This window comes from Dreissena polymorpha, chromosome 1, assembly GCF_020536995.1.
Source record: "Dreissena polymorpha isolate Duluth1 chromosome 1, UMN_Dpol_1.0, whole genome shotgun sequence".
Taxonomy (NCBI): Eukaryota; Metazoa; Mollusca; class Bivalvia; order Myida; family Dreissenidae; genus Dreissena; species Dreissena polymorpha.
The window spans coordinates 84,815,200-84,832,037 of NC_068355.1; the positions used below are offsets into that span (position 1 = coordinate 84,815,200).

Genomic DNA, 16,838 nt, shown 5'->3' on the forward strand with positions numbered 1-16,838 from the left:
TTGTCCCAACATTTTATTAACCTCGGTTTACCCTTTCAATAAGAAAACTGTATTTAGAGAGTCGCCAAATGATGAAGAAACAAGAGCTGTCACCATAGGATGACATATGCCCCCCTATAAACGCTTGATAGAAGTTATGAACTTTTTTCAAAACCTAAACGCAGATTTTGAAACCTAAACGTGGACCCTAAGTTCAAGGTCAAGGTCACAGGGGTAAAAATTTGTGTGCGCATGGAAAGGCCTTGTCCATATACACATGCATACCAAATATGAAGGTTATATCTCAAGGAACATAGAAGTTATAAGCATTTTTCAAAACATAAACGCAGATTTCGAAACCTAAACGCGGACTCTAAGTTCAAGGTCAAGGTCACAGGGGTAAAAATTTGTGTGAGTATGGAAAGGCCTTGTCCATATACATTTGCATACAAAATATGAAGGTTATATCTCAAGGGCCATAGAAGTTATGAGCATTTTTCGAAACCTAAACGCAGATTTCGAAACCTTAGCGCGGACCCTAAGTTCAAGTGCAAGGTCACAGGGGTAAAAATTTGTGTGCGTATGGAAAGGCCTTGTCCATATACACATGCATACCAAATATGAAGGTTATATCTCAAGGGACAAAGAAGTTATGAGCATTTTTCGAAACCTAAATGCAAAGTGTGACGGAAAGACTGACAGACAGACGGACAGTCCGATCACTATATGCCCCCTTTTCTTTGAAAGGGGGCATAAAAATTTGGAGAAAAGGAAATTGCTATTAAAGCAGTCATTTGATACATTGTAATTACAGAACTTTCAGTACAATTCATGAGGCTTTCACATACTTGTAGAGGCATTTCAATTTAATTATGTTTAATACTTTGCAATCGTTGGAAGTTGAAATTGGGAATTTGTTTTTCAATTGGGAAAAAAACAACCAGATTAGGATTGGGAACCGATATTCAGACCTGTGGCATAGGACGGAAAAGGCCTGTATAACAACTGTAATTTATCCCAAGTCTCTTGTAAAACAAACATTGTTTTTTAGTGCGAATCATTTATTTACAGCTGCTGTCAGCCAACTGCAGTTTTCGAGTCATTTTCTATGGATACCAATAATTTAATGCTTTATATGTCTTTGGAAGTTATATATATATATATATATATATATATATATATATATATATATATATATATATATATATAGTAAATGTATAAATATTTGACAATACGTGCTCAGTTAAGCCGTGGGTGGTATTAACCAAACAGACCTTTGCAGCAATAAATAATTGCTTAAGTTTTACGAGTAATAAGTTAACAAGAGACATTGTGTCAACTAGATACCTTATGTAAATTGCATTTTAAGTAAAACATAGAACAGCATACATGTATGACATACACAGTTGGGGGAAATAAATCGCTTTTAATATATTATTCTGAGTTTGTGATTACTCTGTGTGTTTTATTTTTGCATAGTTTCTTATTTTTGAAACGGATTCGTCTGAAAGCAATAGTTTTAGATAATTGTTCAAAGTTTAGAAATAAATATCGGAATAATGTGTTCAATGACATAATACCACCATTCTTAACGTATGCCATCACATCAACAAGTATTTCCTCCACTCAAAAATCATTCTCGCAATTCACAAGTTCACATACCTTAACATATATGTTGCGGCGGGTGTTTATTAGAAAAATGTCGTTACAAATGACATTTGAAATAAAGACCTTACAAAACAATTCATGACGGAGGGAAACGTATTGGATTTGAATTCATATACATGCGAATGTATATTGTTTTTGTGCTGTCTATTATTTTACCTTTTAGCTTAATTACTGATTTGTTAAATAGGCGTTTATTTCAGTTGAGTGATTTAACTTTTGGTTGGTGATGATGTTTTTTTTTAAACATTGAACACGTTAAATAATAAAAGAAGTTTAATTATTTAAACTCAAAAAAATATTTATAACAGTTCGTTCATATCTTTAATCAATGTTTGTAAAAGGATTTTCTTAACAATAACAAAACACATAAATTAAATATGAGGTTTTATGATAAATCATGAATTTTGTTATATTTATTTGCTTGCTGAGCCATGCCTTTGCTTGGGAGTCGATCGATTATTCTTGGTGTTTCCAAACCAGCTTTGACGACAATCTATAATTAAAAAAATATTATGTTTATTTTAAAAACAATTCAATTCTTATTGAATCATATTTGAACATTAGTTATTGTCTTTATTTCTTTTAAGAAATGTGTTTGTTTTAAATACAACTATATTAAAAAAACGTTACATTCCAAAATACGATTTGTAAGACTTTATTTTATTGGTCAACAAGACTATGCTCTTAATCATAACTTAACACACTTATGTAGTTATGGCTATTACATAATAATTAATTGAAATTTCGCTTCGTCACTTACCTTCACATACATGTAATTTTCATGAAATGCTACAGACAACATCTTTAACCCATTTATGCCTAGTGTACTCTCCCATCCTTCTAAATTGGATCAATTTATTTCCAAAATTAGGTATGTCTAGTATATTTATTTCTATATTTAGAATATTTCTAACAGAAATTCCTTTAATTCCTTTAAGCAAACAGCGCAGACCCTGATGGGACGCCGCAACATGCGGCGTCTCATCTGGGTCTACGCTGTTTGCCAAGGCCTTTTTTTCTAGACCCTAGGCATAAATGGGTTAAACCTTATGCGGCCAGCTTAAGACTTGTTCTACTTGTCTACCTATGGAACTACGAAACCTGGCGTGATATAATAATGGACATTTGGGTCTTGACCAGACTGCACGGATGCACAGGCTCTTTCGGAGATACGCATATATTATTTTCTCACGACGCGGCTCAATAGATGAAATAATGAGTTAACCAATGGTGATTGATACCATGTACGTTAGCATATACTAGCACTAGATAATAGAATGTTAATATTATCTATACATTTTACTTAATACGACTTACTATCAACAAATAGACATTCTGCTGCGATTTAATGGTATTGTCTACTCTGCAAGATTTTTCCACGATAAGCAAAATAATAAAAGTTATAAACGAACTAATTTTTCAGATACTACAAAAACTATTCATTTTGTTTTGCTAAACGCTAACATGGGATATTTTAAACATAAAGTAATCAAATGAATCTGAGGTAAGGCAGATTTTATTGACGAATGTGAGAGTAATTGATTTATTTTAAATAAACCCAGCACGTCTACTTGGGCGTGTCTATTTATGCACCAGAAGCAACATAACGAATGATGAAATTACATTTTAACGAGCGTGGGAGTAAATGAGTGAGTTGACAAAGCTTGTTGATGATACCAGTCGTCCATATAACTGCGACATTGAGAAATCATATGGAGTTGTATACGTAATTGTATATTTAATTCAAAATTAGTACTTGTTCCGAAGACTCTAACATATTATTGTACATAATATACGTTTATGTTCAGGTTAATTTGAATTAGCTCATATTTGTGTTTAGGGGGGGGGGGGGGGGGGGGGGGTTATTGTTAAACAGAACACGTTTATATAATACAGGACTAAATTTAACTCATATGAGCCACACATGCAAAATCCTATGTTGTTCGCTTGTTTGATAACACAATTGTTTAACCTTCGATTTTAGATATTTAATGGTTATTACTTCAATCCTAAACCTTATGTACGTTACAATCAACATAAGCCATATAATATATGTGATTTTTTCATAATAAAGAGATATACATTCCTATTAAGGGAAATTCCTAGATAAACACGCGATACTATTTCCTTATATAACAAATTATAATGAATGTATAGTAATCTATAATTATGAGACACTCTCTTATAAGGACTACATGTCTCTTAGCCAGGATTTCATATCCCACAGAGCAACACAATGTATACATTTGTCTCTTTGGAACTTTTGCTCGTAACAAATCGGAATTTCAAATAAAATAAAAGTATATATGTTTCTTTCTTAGACTATTTGCGTGATTAGTAAAACTCACATCTTGAGACAGATCAATATTATACTGGCATAAATTGTTTCTGTTTTCCTTTTGGTTTAGACTTTTTTTAAGATAAAATTTTACGTAATACAATTGGTGAAATTGCAAAATCTCTTCCATAGTTTTAGTCGCATGAAAAGTAGAAATGTATAAATTACTTGACGCCATCGATGGCGTCTCCATCAGCTTGCGCGCAAACAAAAGATGGGTTTTTTTATTTCCTTTTCAAAATTCCTTGAAGTGTTTTCAGGCTTACCGGAAATAATGCTGGTATCAAACTGTAGCCTACCAGTGTGTATGTAAATTGTTTAAAGAACTCTAACAAATCTAAAATTATTGCATAAGGGTCATTTACGTGACAGATCATTTGTCATATTTCCGTACACTTTCAGTTTGTGCAATCATTAATCATTTTTAATGTCGTCAATTTAAAACAATGCATATATTACTTCAAAATGTAGCGCTATTGTGCACGGAATGGTAAATAACTGTATTGCCCTTGCGGTTTGTTGTATCTCGTATCAACGGCATGATCTGTCATAGTTGGAGCTCTCTTATCGAAGTACGTTATTATCCTTAATATTTTTTTCGAAGATATTATTCATGCTTCGTGTACGTGTGGAGAGTTTTCATAACTTAAAATGTCCATCGGAGACTTGGGCGATTTCAAAACTAGAATGTATGCCGACAAATACTGACATATACAATCTAAACTGACATAAACCCGACATATGCTTGAATATAATGCCTTGAATTATCTATAATGTGGAGCTATACGCACACACTTACAACGCTGCATGCTTTTACCTTACACAATAAAGATGTTCTCATTTATCTTTATCATAAAGAAATCATCACAAGGAGACATATTTCGGCAACAACATACCACACAATGATCCATCGATAAGTGGTAATGTCTTTTCCTACCATTACGAATTTGCACGGGTTGTTAAGCATTCAATAAAGGTTGATTATATCTCTCGACATCAAAGAGGCAAAACAAATCTTGTCTACAATGGAGGCGCATGTGCCTCAAATTGTTAAAATTAATTAATTCATGTGCGTAAAGTGTCGTCCCAGATTAGCCTGTGCAGTCCGCACAGGCTAATCAGGGACGACACTTTCCGCTTTAATGGTATTTTTAGTTTCAAGGAAGTCCCTCCTTACCGAAAATCAAGTTTAGGCGTAAAGTGTCGCTAATCTGGGACGACACTTTACGCACATGCATTATGCCCAGCTTTCACAGGAAAAGACACAAATTGATGTGCAAATTACATGCAACATCGTCCTACGGTTGAAAGGCGACAAAACATGTGTACTAATTTGGCTTATAAAAAAAACATTAATCAACTTATTGATATCTGCTAATTATCAATTATTAACATCCCCAATTACAACGTTTGTATACGTTCCACAGCCATTCATATACATCATAGGCTGGACTCATTCGCTTATCTGAGGGTTGCCTCAGTACATAATAGGCGAACCCTGGTCATGTGACATTAGTTAATCAGGAAAAAACAACATTTTTCAATTTATATTTGCAATTAAATTCATTCCGATCTCGATAACGTGGAAAAATATGTGAAAGCGCAACATGAAACAGTAAGTGGCGCTAAAAATGTTTGGAATTAAATATTAATCTTTGTGCATATTAAACAACCCAGGAAACCCGATTCCTTGTGAGCCGTGTAAAACAATAGCGAACAGTGCTGTGTATTTTGGCATGAACTTACATAGGGTAAGTATATTGGAAAAGTTAAATTTTTCAAAGTCCAATTTGAAACAACTGTGTATTAACATTGATAACAAAGGTATTGGCGTACATGTAGAATAAATCCTGATAAATTTTCTTTAAAATGAGCGAATGGCTCCCTGAAGTAGAAGATCGGGCAAAATGGGCCATGTTCAGGCATTTACTGGATAAAGGCTGCTTTAATTTGCAAGCCACTACAATAATTAAAGGATTTATACAAACTTTCACATGTCTGCCATAACCTCTCAGCAGGGTTTCTCCAGAAAACTATTTCTTGAAGAGAAATTTGCGTTTTAAGGACCATGTTGTGAAAACATGGATACCATATGGGGAAGACCAGGAAACCTTATGTGAGCAGTGGCTGAATAATTCTTTTCCGTGACAAAAACGCTAATTTTCAGCCATTTTGTTGCAATTTCTTTGCTTTGTAGATGCCTATAGTAAGAGTATGTGGGCACATATGCATACAAATGTACTTTTAATGCTTTTTAATACATTCTATAATATTATTTGCCTTCCATCCAGCATCATTCCAGAAACGTGCATCATTTGTCTGATATACATGTATAATGTGGTTATTCAATGTCCACTTTAGATATGTAAAGCTGATAGTTTTATTTTAATAACTAACTCGTTTGCCAGTTTGTGCTCAAATTACATTGTATCACAATGCTAGTGTTGCCCCCCCCCCTCCACACACACACATTATTGTACCACCACAAACTCTGTTTGGGGGCTATATAGGAATCAGTTTGTCCCGACCGTCCCTGTCCCAGTACGTCACGTCCGTTCCGATTTTTTGTCCGACTGTCCACCCCGATTTATTTTCATGAAATAACTTTTAAACAAATGAACATACAACCTTCAAACTTCATATGTTAATGCAGCCTTATAAGCTGTATATATACACCCCACCGTCTTTTAGGTCACTAGTTCAAAGGTCAAGGTCACTGTGATCTTTTATAGAAAACTTTAGCATAGGCTCAAGAATGGAATTGCTTCCACCTACAGCCTTCAAATGTCATGTGTAGATGCACCTTGATGACTTTCACACGTCACGCCCTGTTTAGGTATATAATGGAAGTGCTTCCACCTACAACCTTCAAAATTCATATGTTGATGCATCTCTATGAGTTTTACAGGTCAAATCCAGTGTCAGATCACAAAGTCAAAGGTCAATGTCACTTCAACCTCTAATAGAAAACTTTAATGATGGCTCCAGAACAAAATGCTTCCATCTACAATCTTCAGACTTCCTATGTAGATACACCTTACCTAAATGAGTTCTACATTATCACACTACATTATTTGACCATTATGTCAAAGGTCAAGGTCACTGTTTTCTCTGATAAACAAACATAGAATTGGCGCTTACTGGGTTCTACAAACCTCATATGTAGATGCATCAATGAATTTTGCGCAACACATACCGTTAAGATCACAGGTCAAGGGCACTGCATCCGCTTTAATATGGGCTCTAAAATAAAGGGATTGCAACCTTCACACTTCATTTGTAGCTGTACCTTTATGAGTTCTGTTTGGCATAGACAGTGTACGTTTATATCAAGTGGAAATCTCTTTACTATAATACCATATTTTCAATCAAGGCTTATGGTGGGGGGTATGAATCACCTTTAGTGGTTGCTCTAGTTGTCTCAGTCGCAATAAACTCATTTATTATTCCTTTTCTTACAGGTCATGATGTTTGTCTTCATATGCTCTATTGTGCGGAAAAGTTTGAAGTGTTTGAAGCAATACTTAAACATCTCAACCATCGCCACCAGAAACAGGACATAAAATATAAGCAACTTGAACTAGATAGCACTACAGGCTTACTTGGGTACAAGACAAAGTCACTAGAAGGCGTTCAATCATCAACGCATACAGTGTTTGCTTGTGATGATAACCTAGTAGTAAATAAAAGAAGTCTGGCCGATAAAACACATAACATAACAACTTCAAAAGACTTTAAAACATCAAAAACTTTTTTGTGCTACTATTGCACTTTAAGATCTGATTACTATTTATGTATTTTAGAACATGTGAACTATTTGCATGCAAGTGAAGTGTTAAAATACAGTCAGTTAGAGTTAGACGACCGCAGTGGTAAATTTGGCTATCGGGCAAAGATAATTGAACAGAAATCTTTAACAAAGGATATATCAGATGATACATTAAAATTAACACAAAGAGATTTAAATGTGGTGAACATGAAGATCACAGCTGAAGGCAACAGTAGGCAATCTAAACAAAATTAAGCGCACGTTAAGCGACGTCTTTTCAAACGAGTTTTGCTCATTATGACGCTTGCCGAATTAGTACCATAAGTCTCAGAACACGCCACATAAATCTTATACATACAACCCCCATATCGTCGCTGTCGTTCTCAAACCTCGTAGCTCAAAAATTTTCAAAATATTTTTTTCATCTTTTCCGAATATATTAAGTCTGGCGCGTGTTTTGTGCTATATCTCGAAGCTCTACGCCAATCAGAGCCCTTGAAAAAGCCACGTGACAAAATGTTGTAGAATGATTGTTGGCTTTTTTCCCGGCAAAAAGTCGTAGCGACGCCATTTCACCTATAGGTACGTCGTTTCGTTTGGACAAATTTGACAAAAACGTTTTTATATATTTTTTTATTTGCAACTACGAGGTTTCCTATCAGGACAAATTGTCGTACCTCATAAAAATGACAAAACTGTGGAGACAAAATATCGTAGCTACCATGTCTGACTGTCAGTATGACTTATCAGTATGGCTTACGTGTCTACAGCTTATACCGTATTTTGCAGCTTCATTTGTTTGGTATTTTTACAGATGCGGTTGACATGGCAACACGATATGGTTGGAAACTCTTGCCGCAGGTGTGTTTTGTGCCACTTTATAAAATTAATAAACAAGTAGATGATTTCATAAAACATCAAACCAAAACATTTGTTGTTAAAAAAAAGGAGTTTAGATCAAAGAATTAAAAAAGAATTTTCACACTCAATTTCTAAAACATCGTTATAAAAAAATTAGACGGTTTTTTCTCTCTCCTGAAAAGTTGGCATTTTGAAGCTACGAGGTTTGAGAACGACAGCGACGATATACACTTATTCAGACATCATCTCATGTACCTAACCAATTAATTTTTGTGTCAAAGCAGTCAAGCCTTTTTTATATTTTCCAAAATAGTGTTGGTAAAAAGAATTAAAATTCGAGAATGTTGAAAAGGCACTATTGATAATATATAAGGCATTAAAAGTACATTTGTATGCATATATGCCCACATTTACTTACTATAGGCATCTACAAAGCAAAGAAATTGCAACAAAATGGCTGAAAATTAGCGTTTTTGTCACGAAAAAGAATTATTCAGCCACTGCTCACATTAGGTTTCCTGGTCTTCCCCATATGGTATCCATGTTTTCACAACATGGTCATTAAAACGCAAATTTCTCTTCAAGAAATAGTTTTCTGGAGAAACCCTGCTGAGAGGTTATGGCAGACATGTGAAAGTTTGTATAAATCCTTTAATTATTGTAGTGGCTTGCAAATTAAAGCAGCCTTTATCCAGTAAATGCCTGAACATGGCCCATTTTGCCCGATCTTCTACTTCAGGGAGCCATTCGCTCATTTTAAAGAAAATTTATCAGGATTTATTCTACATGTACGCCAATACTTTTGTTATCAATGTTAATACACAGTTGTTTCAAATTGGACTTTGAACATTTTATTTTTTCCAATTTAATTACCCTATGTAAGTTAATGCCAAAATACACAGCACTGTTCCCTATGGTATTACACGGCTCACAAGGTATCGGGTTTCCTGGGGTGTTAACATATTTTGATATTTTTGTCAGCCGCTCGCAGCTCAGTCGAAAACGATACAGCAGGAATGTTATTTCGGTTATCCGCGGAATGATTGAAGTAGTTTGCAGTGGCCCTGTAGCGCCGTTAAATGTCGCATCGCCGTTATATGTCGCAGGCTACGAGATTTGTCGCAACGTTGACGATAAATGTCGCAAGGAACGATACATATTGTAAATCCGACTGACGATATATGTCGCAACATATAACAATAAACGTCGCAAAACTTTCAATTGCCGATATATGTCGCAATATTAAAGTTAAATGTCGCACAAATGTAAGTCATGTTAAAAATAAAAAGTTGAAGTAAAAATTAGGGATGGGAACGAATACTGGAAACGATATTCGAATATTCGTTTGTCATTATTCGAATATATTCGAATATTCGATTGTTAAACCTTATATTAAAATGTCCGAATTTATGACCGTCCGGAGCAAACTATTCCTGATTGCCACAAATGCCACTATAAATTGTATCTTATGTGCAGCTTTGAAAAACATGATCGAGTAATATTGCTTTAAAGATCATTGATTAGAATGCTCTTTTTAAAATAAATACTGTTTAGTTTCATTAGACTAAGATATTTCAGAAAAGCACATAACCGTAATTTTAATTTATTTCAATACAAGTTGATCTGGATTACTTTCCATCGATAATATTTATGCTTTTGGTTTCGCTATTTTTTCTGGAATAAAGAACCATTTAAGAACGATTTAAATCCTTTAGATTTGAGAAACTAAATTTTGAGTAGGTAATCATTGATTTGCATATTTGGTTAACGGAATTAAAACATACATGCCAGATCTCGACGGGACAGTCCCGCCAGTTTGGTGATTGTTCCAGCGTCCCGATATGAGACAATTTGTCCAGATATTCGTTAAAACGTTCTATAAATTCACAATAAAAATCGCTATTCAAGCTCTGTCTGGCTAAAAGTTACCATCGCTATATATATAATCCCTTATTGCCCGCTATTGACAACCAACTTCTACTTCTCGAGTGCAACATTACCGGTATGTAAGGCGTAGACAGCTCTGTTAGACTGCATTTACGATTAAAGGTTAACCAGTCGGAGAAAAAATCAGCATTTTCAAAGCTTAAGTAATGTTGTGTTTTCTGTACTCTTCAATATGCATTTAGGCTAAGTGAACAAAGCAATAAGTAGACTTATCAACTATGTAAGAATTAAATTAAATAAAGCTTAATTAAAACATAATTTTAGTGATGTTACGTATATTAATTCGGTAACTTCAAACGAATGAAGTTTTCATTTAAAGTCCCCAATATTTAATGCTTAATGCCATGAACATTATATATATTAGCTATTTAAATACAAACTTCAGTTAATTTTAATACTCAATGCAAGTGATTTCGTTCCAAAGAATTATTTTATGTCTATTTTACTCATGTCATATTTCAAATATAGATTCTATCTCTCAAAATGAAGTGTTGCGAAACGGACACGATTATTGCTTCAAACTTTATACAGCCGGGATTCGATCATAAATTTTGTGAAATTATGTACAAAAGCATGAAACTGTATTCACCCGGGATTCGATAATAAATCTTGTGACAAAATATTTTAAAAATTATGTGTTCGTTTCGTTGTTTTGCTTCGTTGCACCCTACTTCGGTCCATGTGAATTACTGTGTCGCTAATGTAGACTAACCACAATAGTTATATCACCCCGATAAATTAATGAATTTTGCGATTCAATGCGTACACATCAAAGCCCCATTAACACTCAAAATCAACGAATATTTCGTTAATTATGTCGGAAAATAAAGTTAACCCATACAAAATCAATGTTCCGTATATAACAGCCATAATTTCAAAGCTATATATGGTCTGGTAACTTGTAAATGAGCCGTTCCACGACAAAACCTGCATTAGTGACATCAGTTATGACGTTGGGAAAATCCCACTTATTATGACGTCGTCACATGCGAGTTTACACAGTGCATTTACGCGGAGCTTTTGTGATTTACGGATTGGTTTTTAGGGTTATTTCTGCTCTGTTGGATATAAATGGAGTTGGAGATAGAGGTAAATTTATTAAGTTATTAAATAATTTTATTTTGTATAGATCTAGATGTATAAACACCGATATTGATGCAAAATTCGGTGTGACAAAGTGACGATGATAACAATGGCGCCCATTTGTATGCAAAACATGAGTTTAAATCCGATCGCGATTTATTTGATGAATTCTTTACAAAACAAGGTCTCACAAATAATAACAATCATTGACATGTTTAATATGCAATAATTTAACCACAATTGAATTGTTATTAAAGTTTAAACTTATTTATATTGAAAGAAGCAAATTAATCTTCGTCTCACGTTGAACTGCTTGAAACAATTTCAAAGTTGACTGATGTATATTGAAATGTCCTTTTGATATGTTTGCGGTATAAAATGTTTTCTTCAAAATTGATCATAAATTACATTTTTTTTTGTAAAATGAACGACATAGGTTTGAAATATGATATTTGTAGTAAAATGATTCTACTTCATTTCTTTATGTTATTGTCATCGTCGGATACCCACGGCTGCTGATTACGCTCCGCTTAAGGAATGGAGAGTAACGTAATGAATAGACCGGGGTGTCCGACGATGTGTTATTGTGTGATGCGCAAAAAATATCAGTATTAAAAGCTCAGTTGGAAAGGCAGTATCGTACCACGCTGATGAGCAGAGTTCGATTCCAGTCCGTTTTTTATTTTTTTAGATGATTATTTTAGGTCAAAATATTAAATGAAACAAGTGTTTAAATGAAATGTTAATTAAAACGATTTTTTATTTAATTTTATGTTTAATGCACATTATAGAATCGATACGTCGTAATTGTTTTCAGGAGGTCGAAAGTATATCTGAGCATTTTGGCAGAACACCATTATGTACGCCTGCTTATTCTTAAGAACTGTCATCCGATGACAACAATGACCAGATAGAAGGTGCATGTTGCGGTCATGGAAAACCGAATTGGGTCCTTCGTTTCTGGGCAGCCTGCGGAATCAAGCAGTGACTCCACTGACGATGATGGAAGTGATGACGGTGATGCGTTTTCACAAGATGATAGCATTCGACGTTTCCACGAATCTGGCTGTGGGTGTGCTAAGAAATGCCACGAGAAATGTGATGCCTCCCAAATCAGAACGCACACCCTTAATACGCGGGAAATGACGAGGGAAGAAAAGGAAATGTATCTTAAAGGCTGTTTTTCCGAAGGTCCCACAAATGACTCTACAAAGCGTGGGAAAAAGAGAATGCGAATTCGTGGAAAATACACATTCCGCGGTCAGGAAATATGCGCATACACGTTCAGATTGTTATTTGACATAAGACGTTGTGCATTAAAATCAATAAGGCAGTCATTGAACAAGACAGGTCCGGGCCCACGCCGGCATGGAAATACAGGAAGGAAACCAAATCATGCTCTGGTCTTCACAGATGTTGAGCGTGTGGTCCAATTCATCTGCAACTATAAGGAAGAATTCGGAATTCCACAACCTGCAGCTCCGCGTGGGAGAGACGATACGGCACCGATATACCTTCACAACGGTACAACGAAAATGAACATTTATAAGCTGTAAAAAGCAAGCTGTAAAGCGTTTCGTCGAAAAAAGCTCCTCTCAGTCAATATGGAGTGCCTGCATCCCACATATAAAGGTTGCATCCGCTAGAGACGATGTGTGCGCGACCTGTGAGAAGCTGCGAAGAAAAATATGGATTCGGTATCGGAAGAGGACAAACTAGCTTCCACTGAAGAAATGCATAGTCATATTGTTTTGGCACAAAAAGAAATAGACCTTTACAACAGTCTCATTAAAAAAGCAAAAGAAACGTCACATCTATGTCCAGCTGAACGATCAAACATTTTCACGTTTGATTTCGCGCAAAGTGAGGTATACCGCACCATGCACGACATATGTGGCCATTACATTTCGCATCGTTAAGAAAAGTCCACATGTTTGGAATGAGAATTGATGGACAATCACGTCAATTAAATTTTCTCATCGACGAAAATGAGAGCATCGGTGCAGATGGAACTAATGCCCAAGAACCAAACGCTGTCATCTCGATGATTGACTACACGCTCAACACCCATAGATGCGAAGATCTCTCGTGCACAATATACGCCGATAATTGTTCGAGTGAGTTAAATTTTAATTGTGATCATTATAATTTCATATTGCGCAAAAGCCGTTTAAATCAAAACATAACGATAATATTGGAATATTTTATTGGTTATATTTATCGTGATAATAATAACGCGATTCATAAATGATCATAACATATTACAGTGATTTTAAAATGAATGATGACGGAAGTGTGCTGGTTATGACGACGACGACAACGATGGTGGTAAAGAAGATGATGATGGTAATAATGGTGATGTTGATGCTGATGACGATGATGACCATTAAGTAAACGATGACTGATGAATATGATATTGATCTCTTGATCAAAGTTATTGTTGTTGCTTTCAGGTAAAAAAAAGTTTGTGCTTGGGTACTTCGCATGGCGAGTCCTTACACGGCGCCTGACACTTCAACCGAATATTTGATGCAGGTTCCGGGTCATTCACGATGTTTGGTAGATAGTGGGTTCGCCTATATTAAAAAGCTGTACAGGTAATAAACCTTATCGTTGTTATAAGTTTACATTTATTATATTAGTAACGATTACTTCAATATGTTACTATTAGAAAAACACATAGTGTTTTTACAAGTTTTATTTGCAATATAAATATACAAGTTGATAATAAGTAGTAGTATTGATGATATCAGAATAAATTACACGGTAAATGGTATCATTACATGTTAGTCCTTAAAGCATGTTATACATGGTGTGTTTTACTTATTTTATTGAACATGCGCTTCGGACGCTCGGACTGTGACATCATTCAGCAGCTAGAGGATATTGTCAACAAGTCGTCTACTGCAATCGAGGCTGTCCGATATCCGACCTGGCGCTGGCGTGACTGGAATACTTTCTTGTCTACATCTTTTAAAGCAATACCCGGGATAAGGTAGTGTGTCCAACTTTTTATAAGCTACACATTTTTCACATGTATGAAAATACACACAAATATTTATAAATGCACACATGTTCCTCACACATACTTGTATGATGCGAGTCACCAAAATATTAAAGTGTTTATCAGTGTGTAAGAACTCACTTGAAATTTAGCATGTTTATGTTTATTTATTAATTGTAAATAATTATAAAATACTTAGTATTTAAATATTATACCTAATAATAAAACACATACTTTTAAGAAAAACATAGCTAAAAGACATGTCTAAAGATTTGTTTCTGGCTAATGTGTTACAGGAAGTACCAGTACTTCAGGTTCGACTCATCGAGGCCCGGCACGGTTTTCGCGAAGAAAGCAACGGACCTACCAGAGGAAGAGTTCTTCATCATGAAACACAGGAAACTCCCCTCGGCAAGACCGTGCTTAATTAAACCGACAGGGCTATCAGAGAATCGCGTGAAATATCTTTACAGAACTGTCCGACCATTTGTGCGACCATATTATCAGGACATTACCTGTCCAACACCCACAGACTAATTGCATGTGATTACATCATGTAATCGAACATCAACCTAAACAGTTATTTTAATCCATGCGCGTGTTAATGCAGGGTTTTCCAACAAGTTATTGTAAAATTTGAATTAGTGTTTGATATTGCGAACTATTTACATGCTGTTAACGTCATGAATATGTCATTCCGATTGAAAATGACGCGACGTCAACATCTTTGTTGCGTGATAGTATTTTATTATGTTGTCATAGCAACGCTAATTAGTGGCGTACACATGTAATTTATACATCATTGGATTCGTGGATGAACGTACAATATGAAATTTAAAAAAAAAGAAAAATTGATTTTTTTTTTCATTAATGCAGGTTTTGTCGTGGAACGGCTCAAATGTATTTTATTAAATCTATGTTACCAGACCACATATAGCGTTCACATTTTGGCTGTTGCTTTAAGGAACAGTGATTTTGTATGGGTCAACTTTATTGTACGAAATATTTTACGAAATATTCGTTGATTTTGAGTGTTAATGTGTCTTTAAATAATGTATTGTACCAAGTTTCTGACTACAACGAGCATGGTGTCCATTAGTTATTAGGTAACGAGTGGCCGCTTTGCTTTGCTTTGAGTTTATGAAGATTTTCTTTCATTAAGTTCTTAAAACGTTCACATCTCGGTCACTAAAGGGTTTAGCCCGTTTTTCGCTTATTTCTTTTGTTACAGAGTAAGAGGCCATGTTGGACAATGTTCATCTGACAAATTGCGCGAAAACGACGTCATTTTCAGGGTTGCATTGTAGGTAATTTTACTGTGGTAAGTTAACAAATGTCAATGGTTAGGTTACAATGAAGTAACCATCGTTTATACAAATACAATTATCTTGCGGTAACATAACCATGTAAATAACTGCGTTAATCAAGTTACTAAAGCTAATATTAACCACTGTTTATACAATTGACCGCTGAGGTTAAAAAACCTGTCAAAACACCAATTTTTAAATGTTTATCAATATACGTAAATGCTTTACATAAATTAACTTTCATTTTCGACTGATTTTCAGAAAATAGTTTGTACATATTGGATAACTATGAATTGATAGTAATTCGACGATTGGTCCCTCTCCTTATACCATCCCGTCGGCCAATTATCATCTCGTTCATTGATGGAAGCTGTTATCAAAGCAATGACTTATAATGGAAACCAAAACTGCGACTTTGTACATGTACTTATAACTTTTTGGAAGTATATTTGCATAAAAATATAATATTCGAATATGAGTTTTGGATTCGAATATTGGGCCGATTTTCGAATATTCGGATATTCGGTCCCATCCCTAGTAAAAATGACTACAACTTTAAAGTCAGATCTAGATTACCCGACGAGTGTTCTTTGTGCCGACTTCCACCAGAATAGTCAGTTTAAAGTTACCTGGGGTAGTATTGTCCGAAATGGTAAGTTGAGGCCAGTATTGTCCACAATGGTCAGCTGCTGTGTAGAAGCGGTCATATTAAAGCGATGATGACCCTAAACGTCGGCGGTGATGACCTGAACGCTGGCGGTGATGACCTGAACAGGTGGTGATGACCTGAACGTCGGTGGTGATGACCTGAGCGCTGGCGGTGATGACCTGAGCGCTGGCGGTTATAACCTGAACGCTGGCGGTGATAATCTGAACGCTGGC

General features: G+C 35.2%; 1 long non-coding RNA gene across 1 annotated transcript; it reads left to right on the forward strand.

The window, feature by feature from the left end:
- Positions 1-11,539: 11,539 nt before the first annotated feature.
- On the forward strand, positions 11,540-15,581 carry LOC127838665 (uncharacterized). Its single transcript, XR_008029898.1, has 4 exons — positions 11,540-11,651; positions 12,463-13,762; positions 14,099-14,640; positions 14,946-15,581. It is a non-coding gene; the product is annotated as an uncharacterized LOC127838665 (long non-coding RNA).
- The last annotated feature ends 1,257 nt before the right edge of the window (positions 15,582-16,838 follow it).